The sequence below is a fragment of the Castor canadensis genome, chromosome 13, assembly GCF_047511655.1.
Source record: "Castor canadensis chromosome 13, mCasCan1.hap1v2, whole genome shotgun sequence".
Classification (NCBI taxonomy): domain Eukaryota; kingdom Metazoa; phylum Chordata; class Mammalia; order Rodentia; family Castoridae; genus Castor; species Castor canadensis.
In genome coordinates, this window is record NC_133398.1 from 87914318 (window position 1) to 87923450 (window position 9133).

General features: G+C 36.8%; 1 pseudogene; it reads right to left on the reverse strand.

Moving 5' to 3' along the window:
- Positions 1–1171: 1171 nt before the first annotated feature.
- Positions 1172–2106, reverse strand: LOC109677644 (AP-1 complex-associated regulatory protein pseudogene; annotated as a pseudogene).
- Between the last annotated feature and the right edge of the window lie 7027 nt (positions 2107–9133).

Here is a 9133-nt window from a genome sequence, read left to right on the forward strand (position 1 = left end):
TTTTTTAATTACAGCAAGAACTTTAGTTGCCATTTATATCTGGAACTTCCTTCTTTTTGAGAACATGTAGTATCACTTGCAAGAGAAGGAAAGAAAAGCATACTAAGGAGAATCAAAAAACAGTTTGCTTAACTGAAACAACACTTGATGGGCAGCCAAATCAAGGAAAGCAATCAGGGAGTATTTTATATCCTTGGCTTTTCGTATTGATAGGGAAAAGTTAATTGTCTATAACAAAATGCAGTTACATATACTGATATACTCATTAAAACACCTTGTACTATAAAGGCGAAGGAAAGTGTGATAAAATCAATGGAACCTTTCATACTAGAAAGGACTTTACTTACATTGAGATACCTATATTACCTTTTAACATTTTCCTTTCTTAAATATTCTATGTTCCGTGTAAATTCTTTCTAAGATCACTCATTGGAAATATAGAAAAAATTTTAAAATAACAGCTAAAAACTTCATTTAAAGCCAATACACTGCCATGTAAAAGGAAGTGAATGACACAAATACACACATTTTTAAATAATATTTTTAATTATTATCAACTTAAAATGTTCACATTCTGAAAGTTTATTTTCATATTATTTTTTGTTCAGACTGAATTAACATCCTCATACTAGGTATGTAATAGGTATAGAAAGACAGCGATATTTCAGCATTTCTTAGAGTTATCTATTCAAGTTAATTGTGCTATTAGATATCAAAGTTTAAAGAAGTCATAGAAATAACTAATGCTGGGAGAGGGAATACTATTATAAATATAACCTGACCACTCTTCTCATGTCCCCTTCACATCTTCTGAGAAGTAACAAAAAATACTTTATCATTTTCACAGTTAGAAAATATAAAACAGGCCTAGTAAAGCATTCGAAGTAAATTTAAAAACTTTTTAAATGTGAAAATATACAAGAGCAAGCAGCAATGCTATAGAGTTAAAATAATTGAATCCATAACATGACAGACCCATTAAGTTGGTCTTGAAAAGCAGAAGACAGATGATAAAATTGCCCTTAATTCTGAAGCAGTTCAGATCTAGCCTATCAGTCCTACTCATTTCTAATAAAATAAGCATTTACAGGGTTTTTTTTTTAACCTCCCCCTTACAAAAAAGCTCAGCACACCATTTATGCATTCTAGTTTTTTTTCTTTTAACATTTGGTCAGAACTGATAAACAGGATCACACAATTTTATCCTATTGAATCTCTTGGTCTGCAACAGGCAGCTTACGCCAGAATCAGACAGTTCCAGTACAGGATTCACAAATCCATAATATTCCGCATTGCCATTGTCGTCCATTTCAGCACAAACAAAGTCTTTCTCCCACTGCAGCCGTTCATATCATCCGAGGCTGAGTAGGGTTACTTCCCGTCTTCTTGCTGCTGTACTTAGTGCCACCCAGACAATGGCTTCCTCTGTCTTGGAACATTCTCTCATTGGAAGCATTCTATTCACTCCTTCTTCATCTTCCCACTCTGGATCTAAGGATGTGCTGTCGTCATTTCTGATGATTGACTTGGTTTTGGACATTAAGTCACAGCTGCTTTCTGTATTTGGTGTCAATACTATGATATCCGACGAGAGTCTGCTACTTCGAAAAACTTCATGCCATGACTTTATATTTCTCAAACAAGATTCAAAGTCGTCTTCTTGTCCTGAATTTTGGTAATCTCCACCGCTGGAAGGATGACACTGCTGCCAACTCTGCCTTTCTTGCTCCCAGAGCTTTCGCTGCTTTCCTGCTCTGGCTGCTTCATGCTGTGCAGCTATAAAGCTTCTTGTTTCTAGCCTTAACTTCTCTTCTATAAGGCTAACTCTTCTTTGGGTTTTCTTATCAAGATCTTTCTGTTTTTCAGCAATAGAATCTTAATGCCTCTCTCCTAAGTGGACAATTTCTTCCTTGGTAAGAGACCTGTGACTGCTTCCTGGGCTCTCCCCTCCATCACTTCCTATTAGATTCTCAAATTCTATTGTTAAATGCTCGCCTCTTGAGGACGTTCTAAGATACTTGGATCCCACGCCACCTCATACATGCTGCAGCCACTGCCTTTGGTAAGGAGCATACTGAAGCACTGTGTCCTGCAGCAGTTCCTCATCCCATGCCGCCCCCAGACCCCGCTGCTCCTCTTCCTGCTCAAAGCGCAAGTCCAGGCCTGTATCCTCCTGGGCAGAAGCTGAAGGAGGGTCAGGTGACAGGGACGGGCCTGCCTGAGTGCTGCTGTGTGAGGGACAACGCTAGGAACAAAGCACATTGAACAAAGGTAGCGGTTACACCAGCAGCCTCCAAATCGCAGTTGCATGAGGGAGGAGCGCAGGGCTGTGCGTTTGAACTCCCTCCTCTTCCTCATGACCTCTTCCTCATGACCTCTCCCTCAGCACCCCCTCCAGCCCAGTTCCAGTGACAGTCTCCAGCAGCTGCAGTAGGCCAGTACCTGAGAAAGATTTTTATTTTACCTGAGAATAATTTAAGACCATATACATTTACCAAGTGATGAACTGTTTTGGTTATCTTTTGGTCACTGCACTCACTGCAACTGGACTCTTTTTGGAACTGAGTAATCAGAGCTTGACGAACTTCAAAAAAAATCACGGAAGCCTGTGCATTTGGTGCATCGTATAACCCATGGTGCCGCACATAAAATTGTCTAAACTCAACAGGGAATGTGCACCAATAAACACTCTCTTACTTTTATTTGTTCAGCTCTGCTATTTTAGAATGAAAGTAGTGAAATGCCATTTTAATTTAAAAACAGGAACTATTTACAATTTGATTCTTTTATTTTTCAGTTTGCAGACAGTAGGTTGCATGCCTCCCCCTGTGTCTTCTGTAGTGATTTTAAAACTGATGTAAGTTCATGCTGTGCTGTTATTTTGCTCAAAACTGTTCTGAACATAAAGGAGTCATATTGTGGAAAGCTCATAGCCATAGTGACTTATGAAAGAAGTGGTTGTAATCATTTGTCAGGATCATATTCAAATTGATGCTGATGAGTGGAATTTAGTGTTCCAAAGAGAAAAGCAAGGGGGATGAATGAAGTAGAGATGGTAATATTTTACCTCAGTAGGAAATTGGAAGACAAAAGTTAGAGAAGTCCATACAAGATTCATAGAACTGAGGGAACCCACTATACCCATTTCTCTTAGTTTGTGGTAAGCTAAATTGGTAGGAAAATTATTCAGTATGTTAATGGCAAGTGAAGATGACATAAAAATGAGAAATTAGGGCAGGTTTCTATGGTGAGTCCAAAGAGATTATCCACCTGTTATGGGATTGTGGCAAAACAATTGTGTTTATGTATAGGGTAACAATTTCAGGAGTTATTTATATGCTTTTTCCTCCTTGGTTGAAAGACACTATGACTTCATATTGAGGCACTTTCCTTTGTGATATAGGTCATCCCTCCTTTTACACACATGTTTTCTTATTCAAGAAAAAGAACTGCTCTGAGGTGAAATACGGTGGGTTCCACTTCAGTCCATTCATAGGATTCTGCTTTCTTAGCTGCTATCTTAATTTTCGTCCATTTTATTCTTTCTAAAAATAATTAGGGTACATTCTGTATTATTTTTTAACAATAGGTTTGTTGGAATATTGTTTACATATAATTAACTGTACAAATTTAAACAAACATGTTTACACCTGTGAAATCATCACTATAATGAAGACAGTAAGTATATCTATCACCTCTCCTCTCCCCATTTTGTGCTGCTTTAACAGATACCTGAAACTAGATAATTTATAAAGAACAGATCTCTTTCTTATAGTTCCAGAGGTAGAAAAGTCCAGGGTTGAAGGTCCTGCATCTGTGAGGTCCACTTGCTGCATCCTCCCATGCTGAAGGTGAAAAGGTAAGAGAGAATAATATATGAGAGAGCAAGACAGCAAACTTACAACCTCAAGCTCTTGAGAGTGCAACTCTCCTGTCCTTAAACACCTCCTACTAGGCTCCACCTCCAAAACTACAGAGTAAGTTTCCAGCACATGATTTTGGGGGGAAACATTTATCTTTTATTTGTTTTTTTGAAATGAGGGCCTCACTATGTTGCCCAGGCTGGCCCTGAACTCCTGCCTTATTCTCCCAAGTAGCTGGAACTATAGGCATGTGTCACCACACCTCATGTGGGGGATATATTAAAGTCATAGCACCTTCCAAAGTTTCCTGGGTCACTTTAACATCCTTTCCTCCTGCCCTTTTCAGCACCCTTCTTCCCAAGACAACCACTAGTGTGTTTTCTGTCACTAAAAGTTACTTTCCATATTCTAGAGTTTTACATAATGGAATAATAGAATGTTCACTTTTTTGTTTTAAGTTTTTCATTTCTGGCTTCTTTTATTCACCATAATTAGTTAGAGATTCATCTGTATTGTGCTTATTAATAGTTGAGAGAGAACTTTTTATTGCTGAGTAGTAGTTTTTGTATAGATAAGATTTGTTTACCCATTCACCTGGTGGTGGACTTTTGTGTACTTTGTAGTTTTGGGCTATAAACATTTATATAAAATCTTTGCATATATACTCACATATCTCTCAGGAATATCAAGGAACAGAATGGCTGTGCCATTTAATAAGATTATATTTTAATACCTTTGACCAAGGAAGAATCATGTATATATAATTATACTATCCTTTGAATATCTTCTTAAGTAGACAGTTTCCATAAAAATTCAAGCACTTGTCTTTTATTACAACAGATATATGTACATCTTTTAAAGAAATTTCCAAACTCATCTCCTAGTGGCTATACTATTTTACCTTCCAGCTATTCTGGAATGAGAGTTCTATGCTCCACAACCTAGTCAGCACTTGGTATTGTCAGCCCTTTCACTTTTGCCATTGTAATGCATGTGTGTAGTACTTTCACATTGTGGATTTAATTTAATTTGCATTTCCCAGTGACTAATAATATTCAACACCTTTTAAAAATTATTCATTTATTCACATGTGCAAATATTGTTTGGGTCATTTTTCCCCCCTGCCCCTCTCCCCCATCTTCTCCCCCCTACACCCCTCACTTCCAGGTATAGTTTCCAGGTGGAAACTGTTCTGCCCTTATCTCTAATTTTGTTGGAGAAAAGACATAGGCATAATAAGGAAAACAAAGCATTTTTGCTAGTTGAGTTAAGGATAGCTATACAGAAATATTCCTAGCATTGCTTTCATGTACACATGTGTTACAACCCATGTCAACTCATCTCTAACTGATCTTTACACTGGTTCCTGATCCCCTTCTCATGTTAACCTCTGTCACTTTAATGTTTTTGTAATAGTTCCTCTAGAGTAGGGACATCAAATGCTTTCATGTTTTGTGTTTTCTACCTCCTCCTATACCTCCCGTATGTGCTCTCCCTTTGTCATGTGATCCAAGTGAAACCACATTGCTTCATTTGCCCTAGATCTAAAGTCCACATATGAGGGAGAACATATGATTTTTGGTCTTCTGAGCCTGGCTTACCTCACTTAGAATGATGTTCTCCAGTTCCATCCATTTACCTGCAAATGATAAGATTTCATTCTTCATTGCTGAGTAAAATTCCATTGTGTACAAGTATCACATTTTCTTGATCCATTCATCAGTCTTGGGGCATCTTGGTTGTTTCTATAATTTGGCTATTGTGAATAGTGCTGCAAAAATATTGGGTGTACAGGTGCCTCTGGAATAACCTGTGTTGTATTTCTTTGGGTATATCCCCGGGAGTGGGATTGCTGGATAAAATGGCAGGTCTGTGTTTAGATTCTTAATAAGCCCCCAATTTTTTTCAGAGTGGTTCCAGCAGCTTTCATTCCAACCAGCAGTGTACGAGGGTTCCTTTTTCCCCATATCCTTGCCAACACCTGTTGTTGGAGGTGTTTTTGATGATGGCTATTCTAACAGAGGTGAGGTGTAATCTTAATGTGGTTTTGATTTGCATGTACCTTATGGCTAGAGATGGTGAGCATTTTTTCATGTGTTTTATGGCCATATGAATTTCGTCTTTTGAGAAAGTTGTGTTTTGTTCAGTTTCTCATTTTTTAATTGGTTCATTGATTTCAGGAGAGTTTAGTTTCTTAAGTTCTGCATATTCTGGTTATCAGTCCCTTGTCTGATGTATAGCTGCAAATATTTTCTCCCACTCTGTGGGTAATCTCTGTAGTTTAAAGACCATTTCTTACTTATGTCTTCTTTGTCAAGATATCTACTAAATCTTTTTCTCATTTAAAAAAAATTTGGTAATTTACTTTACGAACTGATGAACATTGAAAATTTTATATGTTCCTGTATAAAATCCTTCATCAGATTTTAAACATTCTCTCCCAGTCTGTGGTTTGCCTTTTTATATCTTCTTGCCAGTATTTTTTGAAGTGCAGTAAAATGTGCTTGGGTTCGGGACATATTTTGAAAGCATAAGATACTCTGATGAAAGAATGGACAGATAAATATCAGTGCCCAGTGATGCATGGAAATTTTGTCCACATTGAACTGGCCAGAATAAGTCCTGTGTCCTTACCAAGTATTATCATTCATGTGTCTTGTAGAGGCAAACTAGATATTGGTGGAGGCTTATAATGTCAGCCTTTATAAATAAGAACAAGAGTCTATTTATTTGTTTATTTATGTTTTGATGTGGTAAGATGCCTATATCCAAGTATAAATGCCAGCTAAGAATTAAGGATGTTAGAGTTGGTGGTTCAGAAAGTGGTCTAAACTAGATATATAAGATATGAATTAGGGAATCACCTGTGAATAAACAGTATTTAAAGTCAAAACTTTTTGTATCTAATACAAAAGAGAGAGTTCAAAGACTGAGGCCTGGATCCCTTAACATTAAGAAGTGAAGGTAATTAGGAATAATCAGGAAAGGTAACAGAGAAAGACTAGTTGTGTGAGATAGAAGGAAAAAATAGGAGAAAAATAGGGAGTGCACATATGGGAGATATAGGAGGAGGTAGAAAACCCAAAACATGAAAGTGTTTGATGTCCCCACTCCAGAGGAACTAATACAAAAACCTTATCTGGTGTCAGAGAAGTCAAATACCCTGGAAACAATGTGAAGAAAGTGTTTGAAAAAGGGTTTGATCAACTGTGTAAAAATTCTACCAGTATGCTGTGTTTGCATAAGGTGAATCATGGGAATTCACCATTTTACTGCGCAACAAGGCAATTGGTAACCTTGAGCAGAGTGGTTTTAGTGAAATATCAGGGCAAAAGTTTGTTTGGCATGGGCTCTGGAAAAAGTGGGGAGAGAAAAATGAGAGCCTATTTTAAAGCCATTTGTCATAAAAAGCTAGAGAGAATGGTGCTGTATTTAAAAGAAGCAATGGGGGTCAAGACTTTTTAAAGAGCAGAAATGACAACATGTTTCTATCATTTTGAGAATGATACACTAAAGGGAGAAGTCTCCATTAGAAGGGGGAGGTAGAGAAAGTGCAAGCACTACATTAATGTATTAGATCAAATGAGAGAAAATGATACCAGATTGTATGAGTTTTGGTAGCAGCTTAAACCATTTATTCATAGTAACAATAGGAGGGAAGGCAGAGGGAGTAGATAACACATGCATGAAGATGAGAAGCGGGTGCATTTGGGAGCTCCCTTCTGATGATTTTCTAATTGAGTAGGAAGCAAGTTTAAGTGAGAGTGATGGTGGAAGTAGGTGGCGTTAATGTATGGTAAGAGAGGAGAACAGGAATGTCTATTTGTCTTCTAGGGAATTAACTTGAGAGTGTGGTAAGATTTCCCAGCAGCACTGAGGAGCCAATGTAGACATTTATTTAAAGTGAAGTCGGGCTTCATGGTTGTGATTTTTCTATTAGACACGCTTAGCTTCTGTGGTAGGGCTATAATTGCAAATCATTAGATTTAACCAGGGTTTCATTAGGTCAGATATTTTCACTTGCCACATAATTAGTGAGGAAAAGGAGTTAATGAATTTCAATCTAGTGCCTACTATGGTTTTCTTGAAAGAATTTGAAGAGTTTTTGTTTATGTAGCACCAGTGTTAATTGGTGCAAAGGTGTTTTTTTTTTTTTGGGTAGAGGGAATTATTTTTACTATTGAAAGATAGGGAAAGAGATTGATCCTTTTCAAAAAAAAAAGGAACAGATTACATTTATTAAATAATTCCCTTCTAAACTTTAGAGCCTGGGCCAAGTTTCACAGAAATTTTGCACTGACATTAAAAACAGTCTTAGTTTTTCTTCTCTTTTTAACAACTATATCCTAAAGGTCATCCAATTTAATACCTTTAAGGCAACAATATGGAAGCAAGTCTCAAATCAGATGTAATAAATGATATAGATTATTTGTTTTCTGATTCCATCACTTCACTGTTTGATATCCACATAAGAGAAGTTAACATAATTATGCTAGGAGAGGAGAAGAAGGAAAGGGGTGGGGAGGGAGAAAGGGAGGGGGGGAGGGAGGGAAAGAGGGAGGGAGAGGGGAAGACAGGAGAGAGAAAAAGAAATTATGTCTCATTACATAAGTTAAACATTAGAATTTCTACCTTAGTAACTCTCTCGTGCAAAAACAACCTAACACATCAAACTCATTATTTGTATTATTTAATGAAAAAGCAGAGATCTGATATTTCTTAAATCATATTTGCCAGCTTATCTAAAATTAAAATCAACATCCAAATAAAAAATACTATAATTTAAAATTTACTACATATGTTTTTTCAACAGCTGACCAAAACAAAAATGGCCCAATTATTCCTCAAAGTACAGACACACAGACCTATGACCTATGAGCTGGATGGCAAAGAAATAAAGTCATTTCAGTTATGAACTGGCATTGCATTAGAGAGTACACCAATAACACAATCAGTATGCATAAACTTGTCGTGAACTAGCAAGATGATCATCTTGTTGGTGAAGCAGGAATATTTCTTGGTACAATGTTTTGAGGAAATATGCTTCAAATTACACACCACTTGAAAATATAATTTTGACAAAGTTTACAAGGGAGAACAACAAAGCTGGTAAAATTCTTCTGGCTTTTTTGTAAACAAATGGTATATATATATGCATCTCTCCACAAAATTCACTAACTGCCAGAGGATGAAGTATTTTTCTTTTATTTATTTATTTTTTTTTCCTTTTTTCTTTTATTATTCACATGTGCATACAAGGCTTGGTTCAT